The sequence below is a fragment of the Epinephelus moara genome, chromosome 6 (genome assembly GCF_006386435.1).
Source record: "Epinephelus moara isolate mb chromosome 6, YSFRI_EMoa_1.0, whole genome shotgun sequence".
Lineage (NCBI taxonomy): Eukaryota > Metazoa > Chordata > Actinopteri > Perciformes > Serranidae > Epinephelus > Epinephelus moara.
The window spans coordinates 41,580,287-41,590,092 of NC_065511.1; the positions used below are offsets into that span (position 1 = coordinate 41,580,287).

General features: G+C 41.1%; 2 protein-coding genes across 5 annotated transcripts in view; one reads left to right on the top strand and one right to left on the bottom strand.

Annotated features, from left to right (window-relative positions):
* Window positions 1–9,806, bottom strand: part of LOC126392472 (collagen alpha-6(VI) chain-like) — a 310,923-nt gene that overhangs the window by 175,592 nt on the left and 125,525 nt on the right. The window lies entirely within an intron of this gene.
* Window positions 6,515–9,806, top strand: part of LOC126391497 (atrial natriuretic peptide receptor 1-like) — a 122,473-nt gene continuing 119,181 nt past the window's right edge. The window contains exons 1-2 of one of the 4 annotated variants that reach the window (XM_050046331.1): window positions 6,515–6,830; window positions 7,025–7,222. The gene's annotated coding sequence lies outside the window, so the exon portion shown is untranslated. The remainder of the gene's footprint in view (window positions 6,831–7,024; window positions 7,223–9,806) is intronic. The other 3 variants (XM_050046332.1, XM_050046333.1, XM_050046334.1) reach the window with 3 other exon arrangements.

A 9,806-nucleotide genomic window follows, 5' to 3' on the forward strand; every position in this document is an offset into this window, starting at 1 on the left:
TCTCTTTGTAGTCATTTCTGTGTCTATTTTAATTGTTTGTGTCCCTTTATGGTTGATTAACGTTTTTTAGTGGTTGATTTGTGTCTCTTTGTCGTCATGTTCATCATTAAATCTCTTCCTGGTTGGTATATGTTAATGAGTGAAATTTTGCAAGTGAAAGCCAGGGGGCACCCTGACGCTTTGGGCCCCTAGGCCTGTGCCTGGTGGGACCGTTCAGTCATCCATCCCTGGCGTGAAAACTCATAGAGCACCCTCATCTAAATCGAGGTGCTGTCGTTTGAAAATAAAATAATAATAAAAAAAGCTTCTTTAAAATTTTACCAAAAACCTTAATTGACAGATTAATTTCTGTGAAGGTTTGAGGTGATGACGATGCTTCCATGTTAATTTACTGAATTATTTTTACTAATTTAAAAAAGGCTATAAAAGCTCTTACACAATGCTGATGATCCATTAAAAATCCTTAATATTCTGTATTAATTTATCCCTTAACTTTAAAATTGCATCACTGCCTCCACTGCTACAATTGATAATGATGATTAAAAAATAACAAAAGAAGGGATTCATCAATCGCTTTCATTGATCTGTATTGTTGCTGTAGTGGAGTGTGGACTCACTGTGATATGAACCTGTACAGAGATATAAATATGTCATAATGAAAGTGGTTTCCAGTTTAAAGAGGGAAACCAGTTGAACAAACAGCTGTGGACGTCCGTACGGTTGTTTCCATTATGTTTCCAGCAGGTTGAAGGAAATCCATTATTGATGTTTTGCTTCCACTCTGCAGTTTTCTAACAGCCGCACATCAGCGCTTCACGACTGCTGAGATTTCCCTCGAGTGACGCGTAATGTCCCAACAGCAGGAAGTCATCCCAACAGTTTCCGCTCTTTAAATTTTAATGTTTGGCTTCCAATACAGATACATTTAAAATGCTACATTTGTTTTAAGACAGGAGATAGAGTTTTAAAAAGCAAATGAGAAATCCATATTGTCAACAACAAACAAACGTGTGTCTCTATGTGTCTTTAAAGTGTGATAAATCACCTGCATGCAAAATGTGTTTTATATGTGATGTTGCATGTCAAAGTTTCATATTTGATGTCTTAAATCTTAACTAGAAAGTTTCATAAACCACATGTGCCTGAATGTGATTGGTTTTTTTGGGGGGGGTTTTTAAATGTGAAAACATGAATCATGTGAAATGTCTTTCCTTCATCTGTTATCGTTTAAATCTGTGGCTCCACCAATAAAAGTAAAGGAAATATCATAAAAGCAGACTGTGATCAGTTCCGAGCAGGACAGTGCCATAAACACAAGCTGCACGACACTGACACACATTTATTGTTCTGAGGACATTGTTGGTTAGGACATGGACCTAATACTCTAAAGCCAGGTGAACACTGGGACATTAAAATGACATTAAAACAGGACTGATGTTGGTCAACACATGTCTTTTCTGTTAGATGTTTACAGGCTTTGTCATCTCAGCGTGTAGTTTGGAACGCTTCAAACAAATAATTCAGTTTTAGCCTTCTGCTAACTGGGGCTAAAGACTCATGGCTGCAGACATGCAGACATCCCCAACTGCCGCTGTCCACTACCCCCCAGTGATACCCAAAGCTGGGGGGTTTGCACTGGCTGAATCTGAGCTGCTAAAGTCTCGGTCTCCCGAGCTGCTGCCCACTCTCCTGCTCAGGAGGCAGTCTACAGCAGTGTGGAGTGAGGTGGAGGGACCATGGGGTGGCTGGCAGCTTATTCTTGTTTGATTTGTAGTTGTGTTCTCATACTAAGACCTCAAATACCGCCACTTTGTTAGTGGACGAAACGTCAAAATATGAAGCCCTGGGTAGCCCCCTGCATCATTTTTATACATAAATAGTACTTTATTGATCCCAAACTGGGAAATTCTCTGCCCTTCCACGTGCATTATTTGGACGTTCTGGGACGGCGTGTCTTTTCAAAATACACTTTCATTTTCACAGGAAATGCACAGCTTCCGCTTGTTACCTCCATAAAGTCTTTTTAAAAACAAACTTAAAAAATAAATAATTTTAAGTCTGATTTCCTTAAGTTTAGGCAACAAAAGCACCTGGTTGGGTTTAGGGGAAAAAAAACAACATGGCAACGGTTGTCTCTACCGTATCATGCTTCACATACTAGCACACTACGTTGTTATTGACATCACTCCATTGACTTTTGGTTTCACACGGGAAACAAACAACAGGCTCCCAGGTGAAAGTCTGAAGTTTGTTTGACCCATCCTGCCCGCCCTGTACGGTCTATCTCTATTTTTATACTACACAATAGTTCAGTCAGGAACACTTTATTCAAAGGAAACTTTATTTCCATTTGCAGTCTTATATTTGATGGTATGGCTCTGTTCTGGGGCCTCTCTGGACAGCCTGAAGCAGATAGAACAAACCTCTCTGCCCTTCCACATGCATACAAAGAAAGCCAGAACAGCAGCATCAATGACAAACGGAAATGACATTGATTAGTCAGACACAGCATGAAAAGAAGGAGCTGGGGTGGAGGTGGGTTGCAAAGCGGCTTGCAGAGGAAGCAGCAACAGTAGGCAGGCCAGAGCAGTTTAAATAGTAATAGTACCGTCAATAGTAAAGAAAAAATAAAGAAAAAGGACCAATAGTTTTATGTGTATTTAAATGTTTATTTCTCAAGTCTCTGTTGCACTTATGTCGCTGCAGTCTCTCTAATATCACTCTGGGTTGCATCCGCTGTCAAAGCCATAGGACAAATTGTAAAAATGTTTCTTGTTCTGTATTTGTAAACCTGTTCAAGAGCCTCTTACTTCATAGAAGTCTCAATTTTTCACCCAGTCTAAATAAACATGTACGATCCTGACAGGCAACAGGAAGTTTGCTTCTCATGGACCAGAAATCAGTGCTGATGTGTGACAGCAGATAAGTGGTGATGGAGGGTTTATATGAAGCACGTATAGGAGACACTGACGCCACTCTGTGTCAGGTGAAGGCTTTCATCAGCATCTCATCCCCTATCATATCGTTTCCCCTGATGAAACGCTGACACTGTCAGCTAAATGCAGACAGGCGAGTGAAGATGAGAGGATGATGCAGAGTGCTGCTGTGGCTGTTAAATCTACCAGGTGCCTGTTAGGTTTGGATTAAATCCCATAAAACCCCTCTGACAGCTGAATGAGACAGTCCAAAGCTGACACTTAACTTAGACGTGTTTTATGTGTCACTTGCGAGTTTTCTTCATTTAAGACGGTACAAGTGTGAAATCTTATAGACGTACTCTGTCCCTGTTTCTCCCCAGCACCTACAAATATCAAAGGACGAATCAGGTGATAGATTTTTTCTCCTTGTCAATGAGCAGACTTAAAGGTCCAGTGTGTGGGATTTAGGGGGATATATTGGCAGAAATGCAATATATATAATGACTATGAGAATTGCATTTTAACAGCGGCCACTGTACTTGGACGCCCATCTGAAAGCCTGAAAGACACAGACAGGAAGTCACAAAGTACTGACTAACACATTGTTGGTTTGAGTCCACACATGAGATTTGTTGACAACAACAAAACTGTAGAATATCAACAGCCTTGTCCTTATGGGAACTCTTCAGGCTCTGTGGTTCCCTGTTTGTCCACCAGATGTCCTCAGAGTCCTCTGCCCTTTGACAGTCACCTGTTCTGCTCTTCACTGCACACCTGTATCTAATTCCTCCGTTACGCTCCAGGTTGTCGGTGTTGCAGCATATCGGAGTGTTTCAGCAATCCTGTCCTGCTGGTAACCTACTTCTGTATGTCCTATCTGCCTGTTACATGTGTCGCTGATCTGCTACAAGTGTGTGTGACCAGGTTCTTCTCTTATCCTTGATGTTTTTGTTTTGTTTTTTTGGTGAATTGGGGCCTGTTTTTAGACAAAGTCCCTGTAGTTCAGCCGCCCTGAAGGTGTCTGCATTGCGTCATTTTCTCACCTGACTTTCCCTGGAGTTTGACACTTAATATTGGATTTTACTTAAATTTACCAAGGGGGTCCTTTTAAGACGTTCTAGTGGACACTGAGGACGTACTGGGGGTCATTAAGGTGATGGTGGTACTTTAGTAGGTTTCAGTAATCACTGGGAAGATTCTACAGGTCCTTTAGTTGATTCTAGTGGTCCTTTACAGGGTTCTAGTGGTCATTGGAAAGGTTCTGGTGGTCCTTAAGAGAATTTCTTGGCACTTAAGGTGATTCTAGTGGTTACTGGTGAGATTTTGGGGGTCTTTTGGGATGTTCTTTGGTACTTTAGGTTATTCTAGCGGCCATTGGTAAGGTTATTGGGGTCTTTAAGTACAGTTGTTGTTACTGCAGGTAATTCTAGTGGTTATTGGGGAGGTTCTGGAGGTCTTTCAAGATGTTCTTTGGTGCTTAAGGTAATACAAGTGGTCATTAGAGGGGGTTCTTGGGGTCATTTAGGATGTTCTTAGGTACTGTAGGTAATTTTAATGGCCATATGGGAGGTTCTGGGGGTCTTTTTGGACATTCTTTGGTAGGTTAGGTCATTCAAGTGGTCATTGCGGAGGTTCTTTATAGGATGCTCTTTAGTACTGTAGGTATGTCTCGCGGTCATAAGGGATGTTGTGGGGGTCTTTCCGAATGTGTGGGTCACTTAAAGTAATTCTTGGCCATTTGGGAGATTCTGAGGTTCTTTTAGGATGTCCTTAATGTAGTGGTCATTGAGGAAGTTCAGGGGTTCTTTTAGGACATTTGGGTAATCCTAGTGGTCATTGGGGAGGTTTTCGAGGTCTTTTAGATTGTTCTTTGGTACTTTCAGTAATTCTAGTGGCCATTTGTGAGGTTCTGGGGGTCTTTATTCTTTGGTATGTTAGGTGATTCAAGTAGTCATTGGGGAGGTTCTAGGGTTCTTTTAGGGCGTTCTTTGGTACTGAAGGTAAGTGTAGCGGTCATTTGAGATGTTGTGGGGGTCTTTCGGGATGTATTGATTACTTAAAGTAATTCTAGTGGTCATTTGGGAGGTTCTGGGGTTCTTTTATGATGTTCTTAGATACTGTCAGTAATGTTAATGGCTATCTGGGAGGTTCTGGGGGTCTTCAATAACGTTCTTTGGTACGTTAGGTGAATTAAGTAGTCATTGGGGAAGTCCTGGGGGTCTTTTAATAATAATAATAAATTTTATTTGTAACGCACTTTATATTTAATGAAAAATCTCAAAGTGCTACAACAGCGAGAAAAGAAAAAAATAAGTTAAAACGAGTTAAAAGCAGTTATCAAAGTAACACGAGCAAAAATTACAGATTAAAAGATTTTTTAAAAAGGTACGTTTTAAGGCCCTTTTTAAAACAATCAATTGACTGTGGAACCCTCAGGTGTTCTGGGAGGGTGTTCCACAGTCGAGGAGCAGAGGAGCAGAAGGCTCGATCTCCCAGTGTGCGGCTTTTAGGACATTTAGGTAATCCCAGTGGTCACTGGGAAGGTTTGGGGGGTCTTTCAGGATGTCCTTTGGTACTTCAGGTAATTCTAACGGTTAGTTGGGAAGTTCCTTGGGGTCTTTAAGGATGGTTTCGCTTACAGCTTCATGAAGCTGTAAACGCGTTGCTCTATTAAATTCTCGATCCTCTTTCTTAGTCCTGTCTTGTGTGCGGTACGTAGCCACAATATATGTGTTTTTTTCTTTACATGTTTGTACTTTTGCCACAGTACCAGCACCTTGACTTCAGCTGTGCATGGCCATTTTTCTATTTTTGATGTCTTTAAGGATGTGTTGGTTACCTTAAGGTGATTGTCGTGGTCATTAGAGAGGTTCTGGGGGTCTTTAAGAACAATCTTTGGTATGTTAGGTGACTCTTGTGGTAACTGAGAAGTTCTGGTGGCCACAGAAAAGGTTCTTGGGGTTCTTTAGGCAATTCTAGTGATCATTGACAAGTTTCAATGAGTTATTAAAGTAATGCTTTGACATTTTGAATTTTTTTTTTGTTAATTCTGCTTTTTGATGAGGGTTTGATAAGAAGATTGATACCACTATTATTCTTCTTGAAATTGTGTCTGCATTTGTTTTATTGATCTGAGGAATGCTTGTAAAGAGAACAGCCATCATGAGAACAAGATAATCCTCAACCTTCACTATGATGGAAGATAACACAGCTATAAAATGTAATGGCAGGAAAACATAATGGGGGCAAAGGGACTGAGCCGGACTCGGAAACACACTGCGACCACAGCTGCACAGAGGCTGTTAGATAGCCGAGAGTGGAATACAATAACCTATATTCATACGTAGACTGACCTTTTAATATCTGACGATCCATCCTTCTGTCTTTCATCTGTCCACCGAATTGAGCGATGAACTAAAATAACCCTACCTTATCTCCTTTCCTTCGTTTCTACCTTTCCTCTCTCCTTCCTTTCTTTTATTTACATCTCCCTCAATTGTTCCTCTTTTTCTCTGGCTCTTCCTCTCCCTCTCCTCTCTCTTTTCCTGTCTCCTTGCCCTCTCGTCTCTCACTTTCCTTCCTTCCTCCCCCCCACCTCCACCTCCCAGCTCTCCGCCCAGGCAGACCGCAGTCAGTCCAACAGCAGCACACCAACAACACAACAGCACCACAGTTCTCACACATTGTAATTCACCTGCGGGTGGATTTAGAAACGGAGCGGAGCATTCACCTGTCGGACCAGAGAGCTGCTTTTAACTCCTCTGAATCACATTTAAAGGACTTTACCTGCTGGACTCCGTCTGAGCTGAAGTGGAATTACAGTTTGGCGCGTGGTGGATAATGTGGACTGCTGACAGGACGCACGCGCTCACGTCTGACAGGTGAAGTTTGGATGATGATGGACACCTTGAGGTATTATTTCCCTGTTTGCAACAATAAGCATTTATAAACTTTCAAACAGGGGTTTTCCTGGAGCACCTTCCCAAAGGACTGCCGTGGAAACCAGCCTCCGCAGCAACTTATATTTTAACTGTTGGCGACGAGCGTTTTTTTTCTTAACGTGCGTTGAAGTCTGACATTTTCCTTAAATATTTTCTCCCATTCAGAGGAACAGAAAAACGGATTTAAAGGTTGCTGTCATAGTAACGGAACACCGCGCGCAGCTCACTCGCTGCCAGGAAAGGCACGCGCCGGGCATGACTTCGCGGGCATGGGTGCTGAGCTAGTTTCCCATCACCTCCTGTGCTGTTTAACATCACCACAACTAACAGAGAAGATGAAGAGGAGAGCAGACAGCCGCTGAGGTACAGAGAACAGTCCCTTATAAGTGATATCACTGTATTGATTAACATCTGAGAGGTCTGACCGCTGCAGGCTTCCGTCCACAGGGAGCTGATGCTTTCAGGCAGCGTGTCTATCCATTACAAATCTATGGCAATAGAGTATGGAGGGTTGTTAGTGCCAGTAGAGACTGTATTTGATTGGGTCTGTAAACCAGCAAGTTGAATATTTGGAAATGTATTTTAAGTGTTTGTAGCCTAATACAATGAGTGATGATTAAGTGCGGAATTATAGGAGCACATTAACGTTTTTAAAAATCTTGTTTTATAATAATTAGCACCATTATACAAGAAATGCAGCACAAACTTCTTTACAATAAGGGCAATCAGCACATTCTCACATATCGTCACCATTCCACGTCGTCCACATACGACGTCCAAGGTACCCTGGGTGTGTTGGCTGTTGACGTTCTGGGTCGCCGTGTCAACTTCAGCCTGTTACATGCATTGTCTGTTTTCAAAATACACTTCTGTTTTCACAGGAAATGTACATTTACATACAGTCTCTTTCAAAATAAAAGCAATACATCAACCCCAATTGACATTTTTTTCCTTCAAAAACAAAAACACATGGGTAGGGTTAGGAAAAAAGAACAGGGTTTGGCTTTAGAGTCTTACAGGACACGAATACCACTCTCTCGGGTGAAAGTCGGTGTTTGTTGGACCCATCCACCACAACTCCCATCCACCCCAGTCGGACTTTTGCTGCCTTAACTTTTGTCCTTGTTCCACCACGTTTCCCCCTGACACCGCTAAACAGCAACAGGACGCGCATCATGCTGACGTTAAAGGACGCCTTTTTTTATTGGTTTCTGACACTGCAAGTCACTGCCCAGTTCCCAGATAGAACTGTTGGTGGGAGCTCTGTTCTCTGCAGTTTCTGCAGTGAGGAATATTCGTACCATCTGAGAACTTCAGGCCTGAAATATCACCTCAGTGCAAAACATTTAGCAGCAAACCCGGAAGTCCGAGCAGGCACACTCTGACATTAACACTAGCAGTCAGTTTCATCAAGCCACACTCAACCAGGCGTTCAGACGTTAACCGAGTAAGTCTACCTGCGACCGACGAACTAACTCCCTTACAAAATGGACTGAAGACCAGTTTGGGTGGTAGAGAACAGGGGGACAACTGTGTCCAAAATCCAGCAGCTTTACAACACAGCTTACAAAATTCATTTGAATTGAAGTTTCTTAAATACTTTCACAGCAAAAGTTCATGTACGTGATTAATTTAAATTAATCAAACACAGAGCATGTAATTAATTAGATTAATTTTTTTAATCGCTTGACAGTCCTAATGATTACATCTGCCTTTTTTTTAAATGAATTTTGACTTTTGGACTTAACAGTGCTCCAAAGTTATTGGTCCTCCATCAGCTGTGTTGGTAACACGGCGCTCAAAACTACATGTGAAGTTTGCAGCTGTAGGAGTTTACTCTGTATAGCAGTCTTGTGTTTATATCTGGGGTATATATTTAGTTTGTGAAACCCGACCATCTCTGGATAGTATCAAGCTCATGTTGGCCGGCGGACTCAACATGAGAACTTGAAAACGTGTCTGTTGCAGGTCGTTACTAAGGTTCCACGGACATGCTGGAGCAGTAAACTAGGTTCCCAGATTTAAAACAATGCAGGATTCACGCAAATAAAATGAGGCAATTTTAAGATGATACAATGAACAAAAAATAAAGATAAAATACCATCACTGAGCAGATGAGCAGAACGAATTGCCCTGTAGGTTGCACTGAGGTACAGCAAATCAAACAATTAGTGTGACACAAAATAAAAGAATACAATAATGGATGACAACACAAGATAAAAACTATAAAAATAATCAACTGTGACACGTACAAAAACAATTTCTTAATATAAGGCCCCAAAAAGTCTTAAATTGTCTTAAATTCAGATTTGATGGGTCCTAAATAATTTTGGTCACATTACAGCGTAAACTTCTCCAGCCTGACAGACACAGTGACTGTTTACAATCATTGGACAGACCGAAGAATTGCAATAGTAAATAGCATTTATGACAGAGATGACATTTTGTTTTCTTTTCACATTAAACACATTAAAATTAAACTCACCCAACTGTTGTCATTTTTAGTAACTGTTCATTTTTACCTGACATCAGTGTGGTTACTTGGGAAGAGAACCTACGCATGTGAGTCACACACATATATAAGGTGGTATTAAAAAGGTCTTAAAAACTCTTAAATTTTACTTGGTTATATCTGAAGCCTGTATTTGATCATGTGACGATACTATAAAATATACACTAGCACTGCGTCTCAAATCGCGCACTTCTGTACTTACACTTAATATTTTGAGTGCATAAGTGCGTTCACACTGAGAAGTATGGAAAAACGCAGTGCACTATGATAGGGTGACCATATTTTGATTTCCAAAAAAGAGGACACTCGGCCAGCCACGACATAGCCTACTTAAATGATAGTCGCAGTTTACTCAAAGATGCCTTATCATTTTAATATATTTACAATTTATATGTATGGATAGAAAATTCAGTTATATTACAAAATAATATCTCT